The following is a 22,840-nucleotide window of genomic DNA, read 5'->3' on the forward strand; positions in this document are numbered from 1 at the left end:
GATTATAGTTTATACTCTGTCCTGCATAATTTTGTAAGTTATGATGGAATATATAATGGCCTGTATCCATCATTGAAATGTCATTCAGGACAATTCCAATGTTCTGAAAATATCCCCATTTTATACCTGCTTTTCCCTCTCCTTCCTCTCAGAACCTACACTGGCCATTGCCTCCACATCATTGCTAGAGTACCAATGTCTATAGTAGAGTAACAGTAAGTCTACTCTAGTTCATTGCTCATTCCCCAATCCTGAGGATTCTAGAATGGCCAGGCCCAGTCCACCTCTAATGGAGAGGGGGCTTAGATCTCATGGGGCAGATGGATGGGACTATCTTGCTTGCAGTTGCAGACTGTCTCTGTTTGTTGGGATTGGCACTGTCCACCATCATCTCCTTGTTAGTTTTCCTGGGTGGGGCCAGTGAACTGGAGAGTAGGTATTGCAACTCTGTTGAGATTCAGGGCCCAACTGGAACATGGACAGCCCAAAGATTTAAGACCCTTGGACATACACCTTTCAAGTCTATAACTAAATATAAGTTAAAATAGAAAGGGCAGAAGAGCCATATGTAGGGAAACCACAAATGAGTCCAACTCTCTTACACTGGGAAGTGTTAATTCCAAAGTAGGTCCCACTGGCAGGGCATCAAACATCTGAGTTGTCTGCCATGCCTATAGTGTCTGGATGTCTCTAGAGCCCCCAGAAGCCCCACTATTTGAGGCAATCTTTACTGTGGGAGTCAGTGAGATCCTGCTGAGATGTGCATAAGCGTAATCTCTGGACTGATCTCCCAACTCTCTTTATAATCTCTTAACTATAAAAACTCATTTGCATTAACCCTTCTCCCCTTTTGGTAAAGGTATTTTTCCAGGTGCGTTGCAAGCTGGTATTTGGTAATCCCTCAGTGCCAGAGAGGCTCATACCTGGGAGACATGTCCCATGCTGGGGGAAATGTAATGCATTATATGCTGTTTGGCTTACAGAGTGGCCACATTTGAGCAACAAGGAGGCCCTCAGGAAGTAACTCTTAGGCAACATATAAAACTAGGCTAAGTTTCAATTTCAAAAGAAAAGGTTCATAAGTATAGTAATAAATATCAAGGGCACATCACAATGGTCCATCCACCTTCACTAAGCACTGCCCTCTAGGAATAAATTTAACCAAGGATATAAAGGGTCTGTACACAGAAAACTACTAAAAGATATCAAAGAAGATGTAAATAAATAGAAGGATATTCTGTTTATGGATTGGAAGGCCAAATATGTTGATGATGTCAATTCTACGTCAATTGATTTGCAGATTCAATGCAATCCCAATCAAAATACAACCACCTACTTTGCAGAAATGAGAAAGCAAATTATCAAATTTATTTGGAAGGGTAAGGGCCCCAAATAGCCAAAATCATTTGAAAAAGTAGAGTGAAGTTGAAGAACTTACGGTTCCTGACTTTAAAGAACATTGCAAATGTGCACTGGTCAAAGAGAATGTTACTGGCATAAAGTTAGATATATTGATCAATGGAATTTGAGATTTCAGATATAGACCTTCACAGTTATGATCAATTGAATTCTTTTTCAGAGAGAAGGGGATTATTTGCCATGCATAGTAAAGGAGTTCAGTGACCTATTATCCCCAAACTCTAGCTTCCTGAATTTGATGATTTTTGTTTTTTTTTTTTTTAGGGATTCAAAGGTGAGTATGGAGTTGTTACCAACCAACAGTAAGTATATTTAAGAGGGAGTCTAATGGAACAGATATAGGTCAAGTGGTTGATTGTCTTTTTTCCAAGTATGAAGTCCCAGGTATGATCCCCAGTACCTCCTAAAAATAAAAACAAACAAATGAAAAAAAAAAAAAACAACTAAACCTTTAATTGGGGAAGAGCTGTAGCTCAGTAGTTGAGTGCCTGCTTCCCATGTAGGATGTCCTGGGTTCAATTCCCCAGTACCTCCTTAAAAAAAGAGTGAGTCTAGTCTTTAAATAACCATAAACATATTTACTACCATCACAGTAGTAAATATATACAAGGGTGAGCCTAGTCTATAAATAACCATAAACAAGGGTATGATCAGTCTAGAATAATATGGTCAATTGATATTTTTTGTTACATTCAAAAAATATGAAGTCCTTATATAGCCCCCACCCTGCTCACCCCACTCCTCCCACATCAACAACCTCATTCATCATCATGGCACATTCATTGCATTTAGTGAATATAATTTGGAGCACTGCTGCACCACATTGATAGTGGTTTACATTGTAGTTTATACTCTCCCCCAGGTCACCCAGTGGGCCATGGCAGGACTTACAATGTTCAGAAACTATCCCTGCAGTACCAGCCAGAACTCCAAGTTCTGAAAATGCCCCCACATCATATCTCTTCTTCCTCTCCCTACCCTCAGCAGCTACCATGGTCAATTTCTCCACATCACTGCTACATTTTCTTCCATTACTAATCACAATAGTACCAGAATAGAATATCAGTGAGTCCAATCTAATCCATACTCTATTCCTCCATCTTGTGGACCCTGGGATGGTTAAGTCCACTGCACCTCTATATCGAGAGGGGGCTTAGATTTCACATGGATGATGGATGCATTTCTCCTGCTTGCAGTTGTAGGCACTCTTGGCTCCGTGGTGTGTTGGTTGACCTTCTTCACCTGTTAGATGGCTGCAGTAAGTCCAATAAACCAGAGGGTAGGAGTTGCAGGCCTGTTGAGGCTCAGGATCTGGCGATCACATGGATAGTCCAGATATTTAGGTCCACTGAGCATACACCGAACCCCAGTAAAAGAAACAGGAGAGGCTTATGAACAAAGATCACATCTGAGGCCAACTCCATCACACTCGGGAACACAAACTCCAAAGTAGGGCCAACTGACATGGCACTGAACTACATCTGCCATGACCATAGAACATATGGGTCTCTGTAGCCCTCAGAAGAACCAACACCTGGGTTTGTATCTACTTTGGCTGTCTCTGGGACCCTGCTGAGGTGTGCATAAGAGCAACCCCTCTGATGACCCCCTGGACTCTTTCTTGGAGACTCATAGCCATATAAACTCACTTGTCCTTTGCATTTCACCCTTTTAATCAAGGTCAAGAAGCATTTTTGACACCTGATATTACATGTAGGCTGAGATATTCTGTTGGTCTGAGTTGACCCTTTTATTCAAGGTAATTTTCTAGTTACATCATCAACTGCTACTTGGTAGTAATCCCTTGGCGCCAGTGAGGCTCATCTCCAGGAGTCATGTCCCACACTGGGGGGAAGGTAGTGCATTTACATGCTGAATTTGGCTCCCAGACTGGCCACATTCGAGCAACATGGGGATTCTCAGGAGGTAATTCATACGCACCCTGCAGCTCTAGGCCTAGTTCTTATTTCAGGTGCACAGGCACACAAGCATACTCATTACCATGAAGGGTTCATTGTTGGACCATCCTTCTTTATTGGTCTTAGCCATTGTAGTTGGGGGATTGATGCTGTTCCATTGGGGAATGTGATAGAGCTCCCCTGCCTAGGAACTCAACACTCCCTCAGTTGTTGTTTTTAATTGTAACCACTATGAAAATATCCAAACATTTTTATGTACCCTATATAAATGCCCTGGAGAACTCACTTCCAATCATGTGCCCCCTATCAATAACATCCCACACCAGTATTCCTCCCCTGACATAGTTGCAACTCTCTGTACTCTAAAACTTCTTTGAAAATGAAACCTAATGTATTGACAAGTTCCATTAATAGCAAAATGAATATAGTGATGGGTTTAAAGGTTAGATATAGAATACATACTAATTTGGAAAAATTAAAGTAAAAATAAATTGGGGTATCAAAAAATTAAAAAATGAAAAACCGTCATTTTTGATGTTTTGCCGTTTATCACTGCTATAACTGTTGCCCTGTATGTACAGTGGCAAGGTAATTTTTTCATTTTTTCTTCAGGGTATACATCCTATCTTTATTTTTTTCCTTCACAAAAATTTTAGACCACAGTAACTCATCTATACAATATATGGTACCCCCACATATCCAGAATCAAACACTTTGTCCCTTCCCCAACAATGATCTTTTTCCACATTCATATTATATTTGCTGCAACTAATATACAGATTTTGAGACAATAGCTTTCAAACATGATTATACTTGGGTTTACATTATGGTTTACATTTTAGCCTATAGGCTTTTATACATTTTTGGTGTAATTTAACATGTCCTATATCCACCTTAGCATAATCTTGTCGAACACTTCCATTGTCCCATAGTTACACTGATTCCATCTATTCAATACCTCTTTCCTCCTCCCCTTAGGGCCCACAGTGACAATCTTCATTACTTGAAGGACCATATTCAGAGATACTTGCAACAATGTTGAGGGCTTGACTTGCTGGACTGCTCTAACCCATTGGGAGCCACCAATTGTCTTGAGAGATATAATTCCCTCTATTTGAGAACATCAGTCCTCCCCAGAATGTGGTTATGCCTTCACTCTCATTGTATGGGTCTCCATCCAATGATATAAACCACTATGACAAAATGAGCACTCATACACTCCCTAGAAGCCTGCCCTGTGTCAAAATCTCCCCTTTAAGTATCTTAAACAGTTAACCTTCCTTATTATATTTTCAAAAATTTTTTCTCAACATTATACTTTCAAATACATACCTGGCAATCTCCTATATTTAAATGTTCCCCCATCCTCCCTCCTATTTCTTGGGCTATCTTACCCATCCTCACATTCCTAGCCCCCCTCAAGCCCACAAAGCCCTGCCCAAAGGTATCCCTATGCCCCCATTTTATCCTTTTCCTGTATAAATACTTACCTCCCGCTTATCATAGATTTCACCCAGGTAGGTGTCAGCTCGCAACCTTCCTCTACCCCCCAAATTCCTTTAAGCCTATCATCTGGTCTCCAACTCTCTGCGACAGCTTGGTTTACTTATTTCATATCACTGTGGTCATGTAGTATTTGTCCTTCAGTGCCTGGGTTGCTTCACTAAGCATAATTTTCTCAAGATTCATCTATGTTCTCACATGTGTTTCTAGTGTATTCATTCTTATAGCTGAGTAGTATTCCATTGTATGTATATACCACATTTTATTTATCCATTCATCTCTTGTTGGGCATTTGGCTTGATTCCAACTTTTGGCAATAGTGAATAGTGCTGCTATAAACATTGATGTGCATATATGTTTGTGTCCTTGTTTTCAGTCCTACTGGGTACATGCCCATCAGTGGAATTGCTGGGTCATATGGCAAATCTATAGCTAGTTTTTTGAGAAACTGCCAAACTTTCCTCCAGAAAGGCTGGATCCTTCTGCATTCCCACCAGCAGTGAATGAGTGTTCTCTTTCCTCCACATCTTCTCCAGCATTTGTGCTCTTCTGTTTTTTTCATAGCTGTCAATCTTATGGGAATAAGATGGTATCTCATTGTACTTTTAATTTGCATTTCCCTCATAGCTAGTGATTCTGAGCAATTTTTCAAGTGCTTTTTAACCATTTGTACTTCTTCTTTGGCGTAGTGTCTGTTCAAATCTTTTTCCCATTTTTTAAATGGTTTGTATTTTTATTTTTGAGGTATAGGAGTTCTTTAAATATGCAGGATATAAGTCTCCTATCATATATATGGTTACAAAATATTTTCTCCCATTGTGTAGGGTCTCTTTTCACTTTCTTGACAAACTCCTTTGAGGCGCAGAAGGCTTTAATTTGGAGGAAGTTCCATCTATCTATTTGTTATTTTGCTGCTCGTGCTTTGGGTGTGAAGGTCAAGAAGCCATTTCCTATTACAAGATCCTGTAGATGGTTCCCTACATTGCTTTCCAAAGTCTTTATGGTCTTGGCACTCAAATTTAGGTCTTTGATCCATCTTGAGTTGATTTTTGTACAAGGTGTGAGTTGGTAATCCTCTTTCATTCTTTTACATATGGATATTCAGTTTTCCAGGAACCATTTGTTGTAGATGCCATTCTCTCCCAGTTGAGTGTGTTTGGTGGCCTTGTTGAATATTATATGACTGTATATATGAGGCTGTATATCGGAATTCTCAGTTCGGTTCCACTGGTCTGTGTGTCCCTCCTTGTGCCAATACCATGCTGTTTTCAGTACTGTAGCTTTGTAGTATGTTTTGAAGTCAGGTAGTGTGATTCCTCCAATTTCGATTTTCTTACTGAATATGTCTTTAGCTATTCATGGCCTCTTTCCTTTCCAAATAAATTTCAAAGCTAGTTTTTCTAGTTCTTTAAAGAATGCTCTGTTGATATTTATTAGGATTGCATTAAATGTGTAGATCAGCTTTGGTAGGGTAGACCTCTTAATAATATTCAGTCCTCCTATCTATGAACCGGGAAAATTCTTCCATTTTTTTGTCTTCTTTGCTTTCCTTGAACAGTGTTGTGTAGTTTTCTGTGTATAATTTTTTTTACATTTTTAGTGAAATTTATTCCTAGGTATTTGATATTTTTATTGACTATTGTAAATGGTGTTTGTTTCCTGATTTCCTCGTGAGATTGCTCATTATTGGTGTACAGAAATGCTACTCATTTTTGCACATTGATCTTATAACCTGTGACTTTACTGAACTCATTTATGAATTCTAGAAACTTTCTTGTAGAGTTCTCAGGGTTTTCTATATATAGGATCATGTCAACTGAAAATAATGAAATTTTAACTTCTTCCTTTCCAATTTGGATGCATTTCGTGTTTGGTTCTTGCCTCAGTGCTCAAGCAAGTATTTCTAACACAATGTTAAATAGAAGGGGTGAGAGTGGGCATCCTTGTCTTGTTCCTGATATTAGAGGGAAAGATTTTAGGATTTCACCATTATAAATGATGTTGGCTGTGGGTTTTTCATATATACCTTTTATCACGTCCAGAAAATTTCCTTCTATTCTGATCTTTTGCTGTGTTTTTATCAAGAAAGGGTGCTGTATTTTGTCAAAACCTTTTTCTGCATCTATAGATATGATCATGTGATTTTTTTCCTTCAATTTTTTAAAATTTTATTTATTCATTAAAAAAATTACATTCAAAAAATATGAGATCCCCATTCACCCCCACCACCCCCACCCCACCACTCCCCCCACAGTAACACTCTCCTCCATCATCATGACACATCCATTGCATCTGATGAGTACCTTCATTCAATTTATATGGTATATTACATTAATTGATTTTCTTATGTTGAACCATCTTTGCATACCAGAATGAATCCCACTTAGTCATGGTGTATAATTCATTTAATGTGTGGTTGAATACGATTAGCAAGTATTTTCTTGATGATTTTCATGTCTAGCTTCATTAGAGAGATTGATCTGTAATTTTCCTTTCTTGTGGTGTCTTTGCTTGGCTTTGGTACTAATGTTGGCATCAGAGAATGAGAGGTAATGTTCCTTCTGTTTCAATTTTTTGGAAGAGTTTAAGCAATACTGGTGTTAGTTCTTTCTGGAATGTTTTGTAGAACTCACCTGTGAAGCCATCTGACCAATAGTTCTTCTTAGTTGGGAGGTTTTTAATGACTGATTCTATCTCTTTACTTGCGATGGGTTTGTTGAGATTGTCAATTTCTTCTTTTGTTAATATAGGCTGCTTATATGTTTCTAGGAATTTTTCCATATCCTGTAAATTGTACTTCTTGTTGGAATATAGTTTTTCAAAGTATCCTCTTACGACAATCTTTTTTTGTGGGGTCAGTGGTGATATCTCCTTTCTCATTTCTTATTTTGTGTATTTGCATCTTCCCTCTTTTTTTCTTTGTTAGTCTAGCTAAGGGTTTGTCAGTTTTATTGCTCTCAAAGATCCAGCTCTTGGTATTTTTTTTCCCAAGTGCTTTCTTATTTTCTATTGCATTTAGTTCTGCTCTTATCTTTGTTCTTTCTTTCTTCTTCCTTTTGGGTTACTTTGTTGTTTTTTTACTAATTCCTCCAAGTGTGTAGTTAGTTCTTCATTTTAGCTCTTTTTTGATGTATGAATTTATGGCTATAAATTTCCCTCTCAGTACAGCTTTTGCTGCATCCCATAAGTTTTGATATGTTGTGTTATCATTTTCATTTTTTTCAAGGTAGTTGATTTCTTTTGAGATTTTCTCCTTAACCCACTGTTTTTCTAAGAGTGTGTTTTTTTAATTTGTATATTTTATGTGAAATCTGGGCCTCTGGCCCTTGCAAATTTCCAGCTTCACAGCACTGTGGTCAGAGAAATTATTTTGTATGATTTTGATCTTTCTGAATTCATTGACACTTTCTCTGTGGCCTAGCATATGGTCTATTTGGAGAATGATCCATGCTCACTTGAGAAAAATGTATATCCTGCTGTATTTGGGTGTAATGTTCTGTATATGTCTATTAGGTCCAGCTCTTCTAATGTACTGTTCTAAGTTTTTGTCTCTTGATTCTCTTTTGAGATGTTCTCTCCAAAGTTGACAGTGGTGTATTAAAGTCCCCCAGTATAATTGTAGAGGCATCTATTATTTCACTTAGTTTTTCCAGTGTTTGTCTCACGTATTTGGAGGTGCCCTTGTTAGGAGCATAAATGTTTATGATTGTTCATTCTTTTTCAAAGATTACCCCTTTCACTAATATGTAGTGTCCATCATTGTGTCTCATAATTGTTTCACATTTAAAGTCTATTTTGTCTGATATTAATATAGCTACTCCTGGCCTTTTTTGGTTATTGTTTACTTGTAAGATGGTTTTTCAGCCATTCACTTTCAACCTCCTTGAATTCTTGGGTCTATGAAGTGTTTCTTGTAGACAGCACCTAGATGGGTCATATTTTCTTAACCAATCTTCCAGTCTGAGTCATTTGATACATGAGTTTAATCCATTTACATTGTTTTATTAGTTTCAAGGAATTTTTTGTATTAGCCATATTTTCTTTGGATTTGTCTTTGTCATATTTTGATTTTTTTTCTTTTTTGTTGCTCTTACACTCTCGTCCAACTCTGCCTCTCCTGATTTTTTTCTTGCATCCTTCAGAATTCCCTTTAGTATTTCTTGAAGGGCAAGATTCTTGTTGGCATACTCTATTAGTTTCTGTTTATCTGTGAATATTTTGAACTCTCCATCATTTTTGCATGCCAGCTTAGCTGGATAGCGTATTCTTGTTTGGAAATTTTTTCTTTTAGTACCTTGACTATGTCTACCTCTGCCTTCTTGCTTCCATGGTTTCAGATGAGAAATCAGCACTTAATCTTATGGATTTGTATGTGATGGTTCTCTTTTCTCTTGCTCCTTTTAGTATTTTCTTTTTATATTGAGCATTGGATAATTTGACATGTATATGTCTTGGGGTAGGCCTGTTGGGATTCATGCTGTTTGCAGTGCATTGTGCTTCCTGGACATGTACATCCATTTCCTTCAGTAGATTTGGGAAGTTTTCAGCCATTATTTCCTCCAATGCCACTTCTGTCCCCTTTCCCTTCTCTTCTCTTCCTGGAATGCCTACAGTATGTATGTTTGTGTATTTTGCATTGTCATTCAGATCTCTAAGTCCCAGCTGGATTTTTTCTTATCTTTTTATTGACCCGTTCTCCATCTGTTTGATTTCAGATGTACTGTCTTTGACATGACTAGTTCTTTCCTCTTCCTCTTCAAAACTGCTGTTATTTGCTGAGAGTGTAATTTTGATTTCTTGAATTGTGCTGTTCATCACCATATCCATTATCTTTTTGTGTATGATTGCAATTTCTTCTGTATTTGCCCCAATTGTTTTCTTCATATTCTTAATCTCTTCCTTCACTTCATCAAATTGGTCCCTAATAGTTGTTTTGAGAGTTTTAATTACTTGTTCAATGTTCTGCCCCTCTTTTTTAGTTTGTTCATTGCATTGGGCCATGTTTTCCTGATTATTTTTTTGGTTTGTAGTTTTTTGTTTCTGTATGGTCATCAGTTTTTCTTGATCGGTTTAATCAGTTCCTCAGACTCTTTGTCTACCCTTGGGGTTTAATTAGTTGTTGCTTTTGCATATGTGTTATATCTTTTTTGTCACTTTGTTCTTCTTATTCTATTTTCTTGTTGCTAGCTAAGTTTACTCTAGGAAGGAGGACTTCTGTCACTGTCTCTCCAAATCGATGCCCAGATACCTTCTGCCCTGCAAGCCCCCAAAACAGCCTGCTCCAGCCAGACTCCAACCCCACCCACCTGCTTCTTTGCAGGGGAGATTATGAGGAGCACTCACTCATACACCATCTTGACCCACCCTCTCAATTGAATTTTGACAAGGCAACTGAATCTTTTCAACTGGGGCAGTCTCTTCAGGAAATGATGCTGGGACAACTGGATATCCATTTCCAAAAAATGAAGGAGTAACTCTATTTCAGACCTTATACAAAATAATAAATGAAAATGGATCAAATAAGTAAATATAAGAGCTGGGAGTATAAAGCTCCTGAAAGATAATACATGGAAGCATCTTTAGGATCTTTGGTAGGCAGTGGTTTCTTATCTTTACATCCAAAGTACAAGCAACAAGAGCAAAAGTAGATAAATGGGACCTCCTCAAAGTTGAAAACTTTTGACATTCAAGGGTCTTTGTCAAGAAACTAAAAGGTAGTTGTAGCAGCTTGAAGCTTTTTGGACCCAGAAAACCCTGTTCTTAATGCTAATCTATTCCTGAGCATGGAAACCTACCATAGGTGGAAATTTTTTTTATCAATTACTTCAGTTAAGTGTCTTTCATTAGATTGTGGTACCCAGGTATGTCTTAATCCTTTTATGGAACTCTTTGTAAATGGAGGAATAAAAAGCTGGAGAGAGGAAAACAGAAGCTGAGAGAGCAGGTCCTAGGAGCCAAAAGGTGAGAGGAACCCACTTCAGCCAGAAGCTGAAATCAATGATGCCCAGAGGAGAGGGGAGAGACAAGGTGACACCACCATTGTACCCTGCCATGTGCCTGATTGCCCACAGATGCATTTGGGAAAAAGGATCTCCTGATGGTGCTTTGATTTGGATACTTTCATGGCCTCAGAATTGTAAGTTTTTAACTTAATAAATTCCCATTTTAAAAGCCAACACACATCTCGTATATTGCTTCCAGCAGCTTTTAGCAAACTAAACTACCTATCCAATGGGAGAAAATATTTGGAAACCACATATCAAGTAAAGGTTTATTATCTAGAATATATAAATAAATCCTACAACTCAACAATAAAAAGACAACCAAATAAATAATGGGAAAAAGACTTGAATACACATTTTTTTTCCCCAAGAGTAAATACAAAAGGCTAAAAAGCATGTGAAAAGATGCTCACCATCATTTGCTATTAGGGAAATGCAAATCAAAACCACAATGAGGTATCATTTCTCACTGATTAGAATGATCACTATTTAAAAAAAACAAAACCACAAATGTTGGAGAGGATTTAGGGAAACAAAGAATACTCATTCTCTGCTGACAGGAATGTAAAATAGTGCAGACACTGTGGAAGAGAGTTTTGGGGTTCCTCAGAAAGCTAAGTAAAGAATTGCCATATGATCCAGCAATCCCACTGCTAGGTATATACCTAGAAGAACTGAAAGTAGGAATGGGAACAGATAGTTGCACACCAATGATAATAGTGGCATTATTCACAAATGCCTAAAGATGGAAGCAACCCAAGTGTCCATCAATTGATGAATAGATAAACAAAACATGGTATATACTGCAGAATTGGAGTGATAAATGATTTTACTAAAAATCTTGATTTGCTTGAGATTCAATTTTATCCAGGGAATTATAAAGAAGAAACAGTTTAAATGAAGCAGGCCGACATGACAATGATCCTTTGTGGTGATGATGAAGACTACTGCCTCTTTCTGCAAAGAACTGTAACAAAGAGTTCAAGCTGACACCAGCATGGTCTCTGGATCTGTATCAGATGAACACAATCTTACACCAACATCCTGCTTGCTAATTAACCAACTGGGCCTCAAGGACACCCTGCGCACTCTAGAGATCCCATAGTCCATTCTGCTCACAGAACACACTATCCTTAAATTGTGTTCCCTTTATACCTCCTCATTTCCCTATAACTTCCTTTTGTTACAAGCAACCCTATATGCTGCTCCCCCAGCTCACCTCTTCTAGTGGAAACCTTTTAGTGCTGCTGCTACATTACTGCAACTTTCGCACAATAAACTTTCTCTGCACCCCCCCTTTTTAAGCTGCTTTGCTTTATTTTCAGCACAACAGTACTTCATGTACAGAAGTGGAATCTGAAGGTGGACACTGGGATAACATCTCTGGTCCCTTGGAAAGGAGCAAGGTATGTGCAGGAATCCTTTGTGTTCCATCCTCTCTGGGGTCATCTCCTGGCTCATCTGACCAATGCATCTCAGATCTTTGAACACCTGCCATGTTGTGTTGAGGTAAAAATCTGTTTGTTGAGCTAAAGTCCAGTTGGGATCTCTGCTACGGCCTCTGTTTTCAGCCATCAGGTAAGAGAGTTCGTACTTTCATTTGTATACTTCCAATATATTATATAGAAAAAACAACGTATAAAAGTAAAAAACAACTTAACATTAATGATCGCTGTTTTGTTTCCATGTGAATTCTAATTAGACCTACATAATCACATTAATAAAATTGGTGCTGTTAACATTTAGTAACTTTAAACTGAATAACTTAAAATTTTTTTCCCCTAGGATCCTTAACCTACCCTGCTACCCCAAGAGTCTTCCCATTGAGAGAGATATGGGAGAAGGGCTAGGTGCAATAAGATAGGGAAATGTAAACTCAGCGTGTAGATGCGATGCATTCCCCCCAGCGTGGGACACGACACCAGGGGATGAGCCTCCCTGGCACCGAGGGATCACTACCACATACCAGCTGAAGAAGCAATTAGAAAATGACCTTCAATTAAAGATTCAATGTGGAACAGCAGAATATACCTGTCTACATATAATAACATGACTTTGGGAAGCGGTTTGACCTAATGTAAGGGGGAAATGGAAAGGAGAAATGAGATTATAAGGCTGTGAGTCTCTAAAAAAGAGTCTGGAGGTTGTCAGAAGGAATACCCCTATGTACAACTGAACAGAGTCTAAGAGACAGATAAGGTAGATACAACCCCAGGTATTGGTTCTTTTGAGGGATAAAGAGACCCACGGGTTCTATGGTCATGGCAGAAGGGGTTCACTGCCATGACAGATGGCCCTTCTTTGGAGCTGGTGTTGCTGCGTGATGGAATTGGACTCAGAGGGGATCTCTTTTCACAAGACTTGCATGCTACTTTATTGGAATTGTAGTTGGTGCTGGGTTTAAGATATATGTAGGGGATTTGAATCTCTGGACTGATAATATGATACCCAGGCCCAGAGCCTCAACAGACTTCAGCTCCTACACTTTGATTTATTGGACTTACTCCACTCAGCTAACATGGAGTTGAAGAAGGTCAACCACCACAACATGGAGCCTAGAGTGTCTACAACTAGAAGCGGGAGGAGTGCATCCAGTACCCATGTGGAATCTAAGCCCTCACTTGACATAGGTGTGCAATGGACACAACCAATCCAATGTCCACAGAGAAAATGTGGAATGGGTGTGGGAACGGTAGCCATGGGGGCTGCTGGGTGTGGGGAACGGGAGGAAGAGATGAGATGTGGAGGCGTTTTCGGGACGTGGAGTTGTCCTGGATAGTGCTTCACGGACAATTACGGGACACTGTAGATCCCCCCAGGGCCCACTGGATGGAACGTGAGAGAGTCTGGGCTATGATGTGGACCATTGACTAGGGGGTGCAGTGATGCTCAGAGATGAACTTACCAGGTGCAATGGATGTGTCATGATGATGGGAGAGATTGTTGCTGTGGGGGGAGTGGGGGGTGGAGGCGGTGGGGTTGAATGGGACCTCATATTTTTTTTTAATGTAATGTAAAAAAAATAAATAAATAAATAATTTTAAAAAAAAGATAGGGAAATGTAAATTCAGCTTAGTCCTGAAAATTAAGAATGATAGGGACCGAGAAAATGTCACAGAATAAACCTTAGTTTGCATAGTTTGTCCTGCTATTCCCCAATTTAAACTTTATAAAAACTTTGGGATGAGAGTAATTAATAATCAAATTGCCAAATTTCAATAAGTAAACAAAAATGTCTTTAAAAGCTATAGAAAGGTTTTGATAAACTATGATCGAAAAAAATTTAACAACTGTATTCCAGAGTCTGGCAGTCAGTATGTTTTGAGGTTGTTCACAATTTTAAGAATATTGTGAAAAAAGGTTTTAGACTCTTATGGACAAAAGAAAAAATATTTCTTCCATAAACTATAATTGTTTCAATTTTATTTGACTTGAGTGGAATCTCCATCGGTTTATATGGATACTAATGAAATAAATTAACATTATATTTATTAAATCTTTAAAATAATGAAAATTGTAAAATTGTGTTTAATAAAATTAGTTAAGGTAAACACATAAATCTTTCTTAAAGTGAAATGATAAGTTTTCACAAAACAGAATAAAGGGTGTAAGACAAGACTTAAAGGGATATAGAAGGAAGTAAAAAATTTGTGGAAGTGAATTCATAGTTAATGCTGACTAAAATTTGATAAGCTTGTTTAAGATAAAATGACTGGTTTTCATGAGGGCAGGAATAAGTAGAACAAAACCTGAATAAATATAATAAGCTGTAAAAGGCTTGTGAAAGTAAATTTCATCAGCAAAAGGTAAAATTTATCTTAGGGTGAAATAACTAGTCCACGTAGCTTTGGATAATTATGGGAAGTTTGTAAAAGCATATTCTAAATGGAAGTATTTAAAAATAAATGGCTAATTCCAGAAAGTTATTTTATAGAAATCAGAATAAATATTGATAAAAAGTAACTTCATAACAAACAAACCTGTCAGACACCACCTCAGTCTGCATATTAAGGTGGCAGTAGGGGGAAGTTAATCTTGAATCCATTGAAAACCTTAAGTTTTCACAACATATTTAAGGACATATTCTTTTCCGGTACTACTAGAGTGGATTAACATAATCTTAGTAAAAGTGTAAAAGTAAAATGAAAAAAAAAACTACTATAGGTTTTAGTCAATAATCTCTAGTAATTGCTTTATTTAAGGAAATTAGGGCTTAGATTGTAAGCTTAGATTGTAAGCTCTTTCAGCAGTCACATTTATCCCTGGGCTCTGATCTCTAATTGTCATTTTTAAATCCTGAGATGCTTTAATCTTTGTGTATAACCTAATAGCTCCCTAGAATTTTTAATGTAACTGTATGACACCTGGAACCCATAGTTATAGTTAGCCAGCTCTAAAACTGATAAAGAAGCAGCCTTATGACTACACAAAAAGAGTGATCATAGAGTACCTGATGGATGTTTAAGATGACTGAATACCTGAAAGTAACTTGTTTCTCTCCCTGTTGCTAGGATACAAAGGAAAGAATTTTATGTAAATTAGAAGGTAATGAGATGCAACCCTCTCTGGGTGCCAAATTCTATTTCTTGTGGTTGAGAATGTCTTGTTGAAACAATGAAGTATGATAACCAGCTTCAACCGGTTGGCTGGACCTCACAGAAGAAGCCCCTGGCAGTCCTCACTTCGACTTGCTTAATTAACATAGTAAAATTCCCAACCAGGGGTGGAATTATCTGCCCCTTTTTTTGATCATATGTGTGCATGTTTTCCTGAATATATTAATCATACAATTATATAACTAGCTATGTATATTTATCCATATGCATAAAAACTAATCTATAATCAAAGCAATGCTAAGTAGAAATGTAGGTGTTTAAGCAAGAGTGAAACTGTAGCAGAGGGAGTCAGGTCTGAGTCACCTTAGACTACCTTGGCTCCTAGCTTCTACAGACATAATAATTATAAGTTCTGCCTAACTCTAAAGTTAAAATTTTTTTTTCTCTTCATCTCTGGTTATTCCCTAAGGCCCATCTTTGGGGCCTAATAGAGCTGCCACAGGGTGGTAAAACACAATTGGCTTTAAGGTCTTCTCCTTTGGAGGGTTAACATGGGTGGTATTGTGAGCCTGGATCTTGCCCACTCTAAGCAAATGTCCTAGGACTTATGGGAGAAAGTTCCACTGTTACATTACTCAACAGAGGAAATCTCTCCCTCTGGGAACCTACTAAACATTTGTGCTTGCACCCTTAGACTTCTTTTCCAGATTCACAAAACTTCTAAAGTCTTTCTTAACTGGGCTGCCACTGTAGCAAAAACCCATGATCATTTGCACTGTTAGAAGTGCAGATACATGCCAGCATCTGGCATCCCTGGTATCCCCTGGGACGGCTCTTCCCTTACCTTTAAGAGCTACCCTTCTAGGTGACAACTCCCAGAGTCCAGGTTTCTATAATTGCTTATCTTGTTTATATTGTATCTGTGGTCTTATATTATAGTACCACCATTCACTGTTTCACACTTAGGGCCTTTTGCAGAAGAGGTGGTAGAAAGATTGTAAGAGCTGTGTGACAGGGTGGATTGTAGCATATAATTTTGCATTTTCTCCCCTAACCTTTCCAGTTCTTTCCTCCCCAAGTTGGAGAATCATTAAAAGGAAAGGAGGGAATGCATCTGGGATAATAACCCAAAAACATGATGATCATTATCACACCAGCCAGACTTTGGATGCAGCAACTCAAGCCTTCCTTCCTACCTACGTGTAGTCATTGCCACTGTGACTTTGGCTCGGGCTGTCTCTAAAGTAATCCTAGACTCAGTTTTCACAATTTTTGTGCCTCATACCATGGAGCCTCTGAGTAAGAGCCATCATACCCAGCATTTCTCTGTAAGCTACCTGGCTCACCTAGAAGTCTTCCTGTTAAGCAACCCTAATATTTCAATTGAGAATGTAAAGAGTCTCAACCCTGCCACTTTCCTCTCTGACTTACCTGCCAAAGATGACCATGAACCCATAACTGCACCAACCTTCCTGACTCAGTTCTCAGTCCAAGACCACACATTAGTGAAACCTCTCTAAAATAACCTATGTCTGTTCACAGACATATCCTACTATCATAATAAAAAGGGGCATCAAGTAGCAGGATATGAAATAACATCTGATATCATCAAACATGGCTCCCTGGAAGCTTTCTCAGCTCAACAGGCAGAACATGTAGCAGTTATCCTGGTCTACTGCTTGGCAAAATTAAAGCAGTTACCATTTACATAGTCACTATGCCTTTGGAGTAGCCCATGACTTTGGCATACTCTGGAAACACTGAGGTTTACTTATGTCATCTGGCCAGTCCATCAAAAACAAGCTTAGAGCAAGTGAATTTCTCCAAAGTCTTTTGCTCCCAAAGGCAGTAGTGGTAGTGAAAACTGCAAGAAATACCAGAGCTGATTCAGAAGAAGACCAAGGAAATGCACTAGTAGACACTGCAGCTTGTCAACATGCAGGTATGGTACACCTACCTAGTGAACTATTGGAACCTGATAAGCCAGCCTGCCTTCCCCCTCTGCACTGTGCAGATGGCCCCTCAAGGGCTGTCCTAAAATGACATTGCACAAGCACAGTAGACTATGCTTGCTCCAGATATAAAAAATCTGGAGGACCAAGGGGGACATAATGATCCCAAGACTGCACTTCGGGTTGGCCCCAACAGCCTACTCAAAACCACTGGGCTCCTGGTAAGGTTGAAACACTTGGGAGGACGTACTGGTGAGGAAATTTTAAATATGCAGCTCAAGAAGCAGCTACATCCATCAACACACCACCCTGTTGTGGAACATTTGTTACAGACACAATAATATAATCTGGTTGTTACCATGTCCATAGTGTACATATGGCACACATTCTCCATACTGTCCTTTTATCAACATAGTACATCTTTGGCATAGATGCAAGCATATTACATTATTACTGCTAACCACAGTCCATAGGTCACTCCAGTTGTATTTTTCCCATGATTCTCCACATTCCCAACACTGAGCAGTAGTGATGTACATTTGTTCTAGCTCACAAAGGACACTCTTGCATCTGTGTCATCTACCACTGTGTTGAATAACTGTGTTATTCATTTCCTAGATTATTCTCTAGCCTTCTGCCAATTGGCATTTACATTCCTAGACTATCATTTTCAGCTGCACATGTGCATGATTGTTTTATAAGTTTACAACTTCTGTCATAAAAAATATACTTAAACAACAATAATAAGGTGGGATAGGGGAAAAACACCAAATGTAAAATAAGGACTATAATTAGTAGTAAGATTTTGACAATATTCTTTCATAATCTGTAACAGATGTCTCATGACAATGCAAGGTGTTGTTGGAGGGTTGATGTATGGGACCCCGTATGATGTTACACATGTTTTCTTTTTAAGTGCACATCTTTTACTATATACTTATTGTTTATGTATGTTCATATATAAATGATATAAAGATAATAATAATAATAGGGTGGGTTGAGGAAAAATACTTTGGTTAACAGTAATACTTTGACAATGCTCTTTAATCATTAGTTTAAAATGTTTAACAACAATGCAAGCTTATTGGTACTGGGGTGAGTTTTAAGAGTCCTATATGATGATATGTATGTTGTTTTGTAAGTTCACAGCTATTACTATACAGTTATTGATTATGTATGTTTATGTGTGTGATATACTTCAATAATTTTTTTAATAAAAAAAAAAGGAGCTACAATCTGCAGCCTCTGCCCTCAATATAACCCTGACTGACAATTTTGGCTTGCCCCAGGAAGTTCCCACAACTTTTGTGATCTGGAAGATAAAACTTCATTCACCTCTCTTCTTGTCTGGGATAAAAGTATTGCCTTGTTACGGTCTGTATGTTCTCTCAGTGGGTAAATATTTTTCCTGTAAGACAATCCATAGCAAAAATTCTCTTAGAAAAGATAATCCCGTGGCAGGGAATCCCTCAAGAAATCCACTGTGACTGTGGCACCCAGTTTACAGGGCAACCCCACTCTAAACTTCTGTCAACTTCACCCATTCTGCAGAACTTCCACTGTGCCTATCACACCCAATAATCTGGGCTAGCTGAATGCACCAATGGCCTAATTAAGACACAGCTGTGGAAACTTACCGAACAATTTTCCCTGCTCTGCATTAAAGTCCTTCCCCTAGATCTCATGAAGTTATGGGAATGCCCTTTCTGCCCTCATCAACTTTTGCCATATGAGATAGTTACTGGCAGACCCATGCCCTTATTTCCCTGGTCACAAACTGCCAAAGTTATCACCTCACTGACTACCTACTGCCAAAAACTCTCAGGGAAGTGGATTTGGCCCAATGGATAGGGCATCTGCCTATCATATGGGAGGCCCAAGGTTCAAACCCAGGGCCTCCTATCCTGTGTGATGAGCTGGCCCATGCGCAGTGCTGATGCACACAAGGAGTACTGTGCCACGCAGGGGTGTCTCCCACATAGGGAAGTCCCATGCACAAGGAGTGCACCCCATAATGAGAGCTGCACAGCGTCAAAAAAAGTGCAGCCTGCCCTGGAGTGGAGCCACACACATGGAGAGCTGATGCAGCAAGATGACACAACAAAAAGAGACACGGATTCCAAGTGCTGCTGATAAGAATACAGCTCGACTCAGAAGAACATGCAGTGAATGGATACAGAGAGCAGACAACCAAGGAGGGACAGGGAAGGGGAGAGAAATAAATAAAAAATAAAACTTAAAAAAAAAAAAAAACTACTCTCATAAACTCTGAGCTCCACAAAACTGTTTCTGAGTTTCTCCCCAATTCTCCATTGCCTGTGCAAGTAGGAAATTAGGTGAATTAGAAATGGCATCTTCAGAAACATGGACTTGAGCCCCAGTGGAAAGGACCCTTTCAAATCTTCCTTACCACCCCCACTGACACAAGGCCTCGAGGAATCAACTCCCAGATTTGCCTATCACACCTAAAACCAGCCCAGTCACCTGAGTGGAACACAGAAAGCATGGAAATCTGACCCTGAGTCTCTGCCAGGTCCAGAAGCAGCTGGCATATGATGCAGAAAGCTCTTCCAAGACCCAAACGTGGGCTGAGTACACTTAAAATTCCTTTTGTTTCTTTTCTTAACGAATGCATAGTTCTACAAGAGCAAGAACACCCCTTAGCAACCCTGTTGATGCAGTTATCTTCTCCTCCCTGCAGTTAACTCCACTACCTTTATCTAGACTGTAGCAACCTGTATCTTCCATAGCCCCATCGATTAACTAAAATAAGCCCTAGCCTCTTCTTTTGACCAAAGACCTCTCTGTCTTCTCTCAGGTTTCACTTTCCTATGCAATACCACTCTAGCACCCATAGTGTTTCCTTGCCTTCTCAGTGACCCAGAGCCCAGTGGATAATGCACAATTGGCTCTATAATAGACCCCAACTTCCATCCTTATAACTTTACTTCTCCCACATGAAATAAAGGGTGGTTGGTTAATTCTTGATGTAATAGGGTTTGGACTCAGATTTTTAGCCACCTGGATAGGTTTCAGATACCAAGAACACATCATCTGTAACCTCAGTGCCACCCTTGAAGTCGTAGCTCAAGAAACAAGGCAAGACCTGCAAGGACTAACTACCTCTCAATTCCCTCATGAGCTGTAATTATGGACAACTGATTAGCTTTAGGTTACCTACTGGCAGAAGAAGGAGGTGTCTGTGCTGTTGCCAATACTTCCTGTTGTACTTGGATTACCACCAACAGACAAGTTGAGACCAACATCCAGCAAATCTTCAAACAAGCCAAATGGCTTCATAGCATAAACCAGCAACCAAAGGACACATGGGAATCTATTAAGGGGTGTCTGCCTAATAACTCTTGACTGTAATCCCAAATCTTGCTGCTGATCATGTTAATCATCATCCTTCTCCTCAGAGCTGTTATCATCCACATCATCATCAACATCATGGCACAGTGCCTCAAAGCTACCACATTCTTTTTCCTGTCCCCTGTAGCTTTTTTTTGGCATTTTTAATTTAGGTTTGTTTTATTTAAGTTTAATGTTAATTCCATGCTGTGTTTCAGTAAGAACAATACAAATTCTGTATCTGTGGCTCCAGTCAGATATCCAGTAGTACAAATTAGTTTCAAGTTACACATACTGAACAAAAGAGATTGAGCAAGCGATAGGATAGAGGGTGGGGCAGGGAGAGAGGGAAGGAGAAGAAACAAAGAATTGAACACGCATGCAGGCTTTTCCATACCACCCTCAACGCTAACCTGCTTCAGAGGGAGGGTAAAAGTCGGCAAGAATGAGCAGCCACGAATTGTTGAACTGTTACCAGCACCGTACTTTTCAGCGACATTTCAGTAGAGTTTGAAACACTTTTTACAGCAAAACCATTAAAATAATTTGCCCCAAGCAACCTTTAACCATCAAGCTAACACCCAATTAATTTTAAATATTGGTATAAAATTTGATTTAAACATTTAGAAAAAGGAAAAATATTACCATCATACATGCCTCTACAGTGGGATTAACCTCTCACATGCTTATGTTACCTAGAAGTCTAATGGCTTTCGAATGTAATTTCCATCTATAATGGTGATCTTGCCACATCTGGCACACAGACAATACAGTAATGCTGAAAAAGCCTCTATAAAGTCCTGTTAGTGTCTTAAAGAACCTAAAAGCTGGGACCAGTAAAATCCACAGAAAATCACTCTTCCCTTTAAGAACTTTTGAAAACTGTTAAAAAAAAAACAAACCCAAAAACCAAAAAAAAAAGAAAAAATTTTAAAAAAGGAGGGGGAGCAGGAACCTAAATTCTGAGACCAAATGTAAAAGTCAGATTTGGTGGCTCTCAGTGACAATGGGGAATTTTGAAGGAGTGGGGATAGGGAGGAGTGGGATGGTGGTCAGAGATGGTTTCTCTTGTTGGTTTTTCTGTCTCACTGATTTTCATCTTCCACATCCTGCAGCGCTTCTTTATTCTGCTCTTCACCATCACCCTGCATGTCTGAAGTCCATAGTGTCAGATTATCATGTAACAAATGCATGGTAAGTGTAGAGTCCTTATAGCTTTCTTCACTCAGGGTATCCAGTTCTGCAATTGCATCGTCAAAAGTTACTTTTGCCAACCTACAGGCACTATCAGAGGAATTAAGAATTTCATAGTAGAATACAGAAAAATTTGGAGCAAGACCTAAGCAAATGGTATGTGTTGGTGGAAGTTCTGTCACTGCAATATCACTAGCAGCTTTATAAGCCACTAGGCTGTTCTCTGCAGCCTCCTTCCTCTCATTTCCCGTGGCATATTCAGCCAGATACCTGTGGTAGTCTCCTTTCATTTTATAAAAGAAAACCTTAGACTCGCCAGTGTTAGCTGCTGGAATGAGATGTTTGTCCAGTACATCCAGAATGTTACAACAGATTAACTTTAGCTCAGTCCCAACCATTTGCCAATACTCCTGAATCACTTTTGGTTTGTCTTCTCCACCCTTTTCTTCTTTCTGTTCAATGCTGCTCATTATTCTCCAGTAGGCTCTTCTGGCTCCAATCACATTTTTATATGCAATGGATAGGAGGTTTCTTTCTTTAACTGTCAACTCCACATCCATCCCTGCAAATTTCTTCATGGATTCCACCATTTCGTCGTATCGCTCAGCCTGCTTGGCCAGCTTCGCCTGGTACACCAGATCCTCCCGGTCATCCATAGCGGCTGCGGCTCCCGCAGGGCTGCGGGACGGATGGAAGCAGATAACGTCTCAAATCCGCTCAGCCTCTCCCTCCGCGTCCGGACAGCAAAAATGGCGGCGTCTCAATCCGGGACTTCGCCAGTGCAGCCCCCTGTAGCTTTAGAATATCAGTCAATAGAGCCCCAAATTAGTCATAGTTGGTCTTCGGGGAGTCAAAGTGCTCCCTCAACCAAAACAAGGCAATGTGAAATTGGAATGATAAAATATTTTACTAGCCATTTTGATTTGCTTGAACTTTCATTTTAT

At 39.1% G+C, this 22,840-nt stretch overlaps 1 protein-coding gene and 1 pseudogene across 4 annotated transcripts in view; both read right to left on the reverse strand.

The window, feature by feature from the left end:
- RPS6KA6 (ribosomal protein S6 kinase A6) overlaps positions 1–22,840 on the reverse strand; it is a 342,192-nt gene that overhangs the window by 64,578 nt on the left and 254,774 nt on the right. The gene's annotated exons all lie outside the window — the stretch shown is intronic.
- LOC101430844 (14-3-3 protein epsilon pseudogene) lies at positions 21,715–22,568 on the reverse strand (annotated as a pseudogene).

The sequence above is a fragment of the Dasypus novemcinctus genome, chromosome X (assembly GCF_030445035.2).
Source record: "Dasypus novemcinctus isolate mDasNov1 chromosome X, mDasNov1.1.hap2, whole genome shotgun sequence".
Taxonomy (NCBI): domain Eukaryota; kingdom Metazoa; phylum Chordata; class Mammalia; order Cingulata; family Dasypodidae; genus Dasypus; species Dasypus novemcinctus.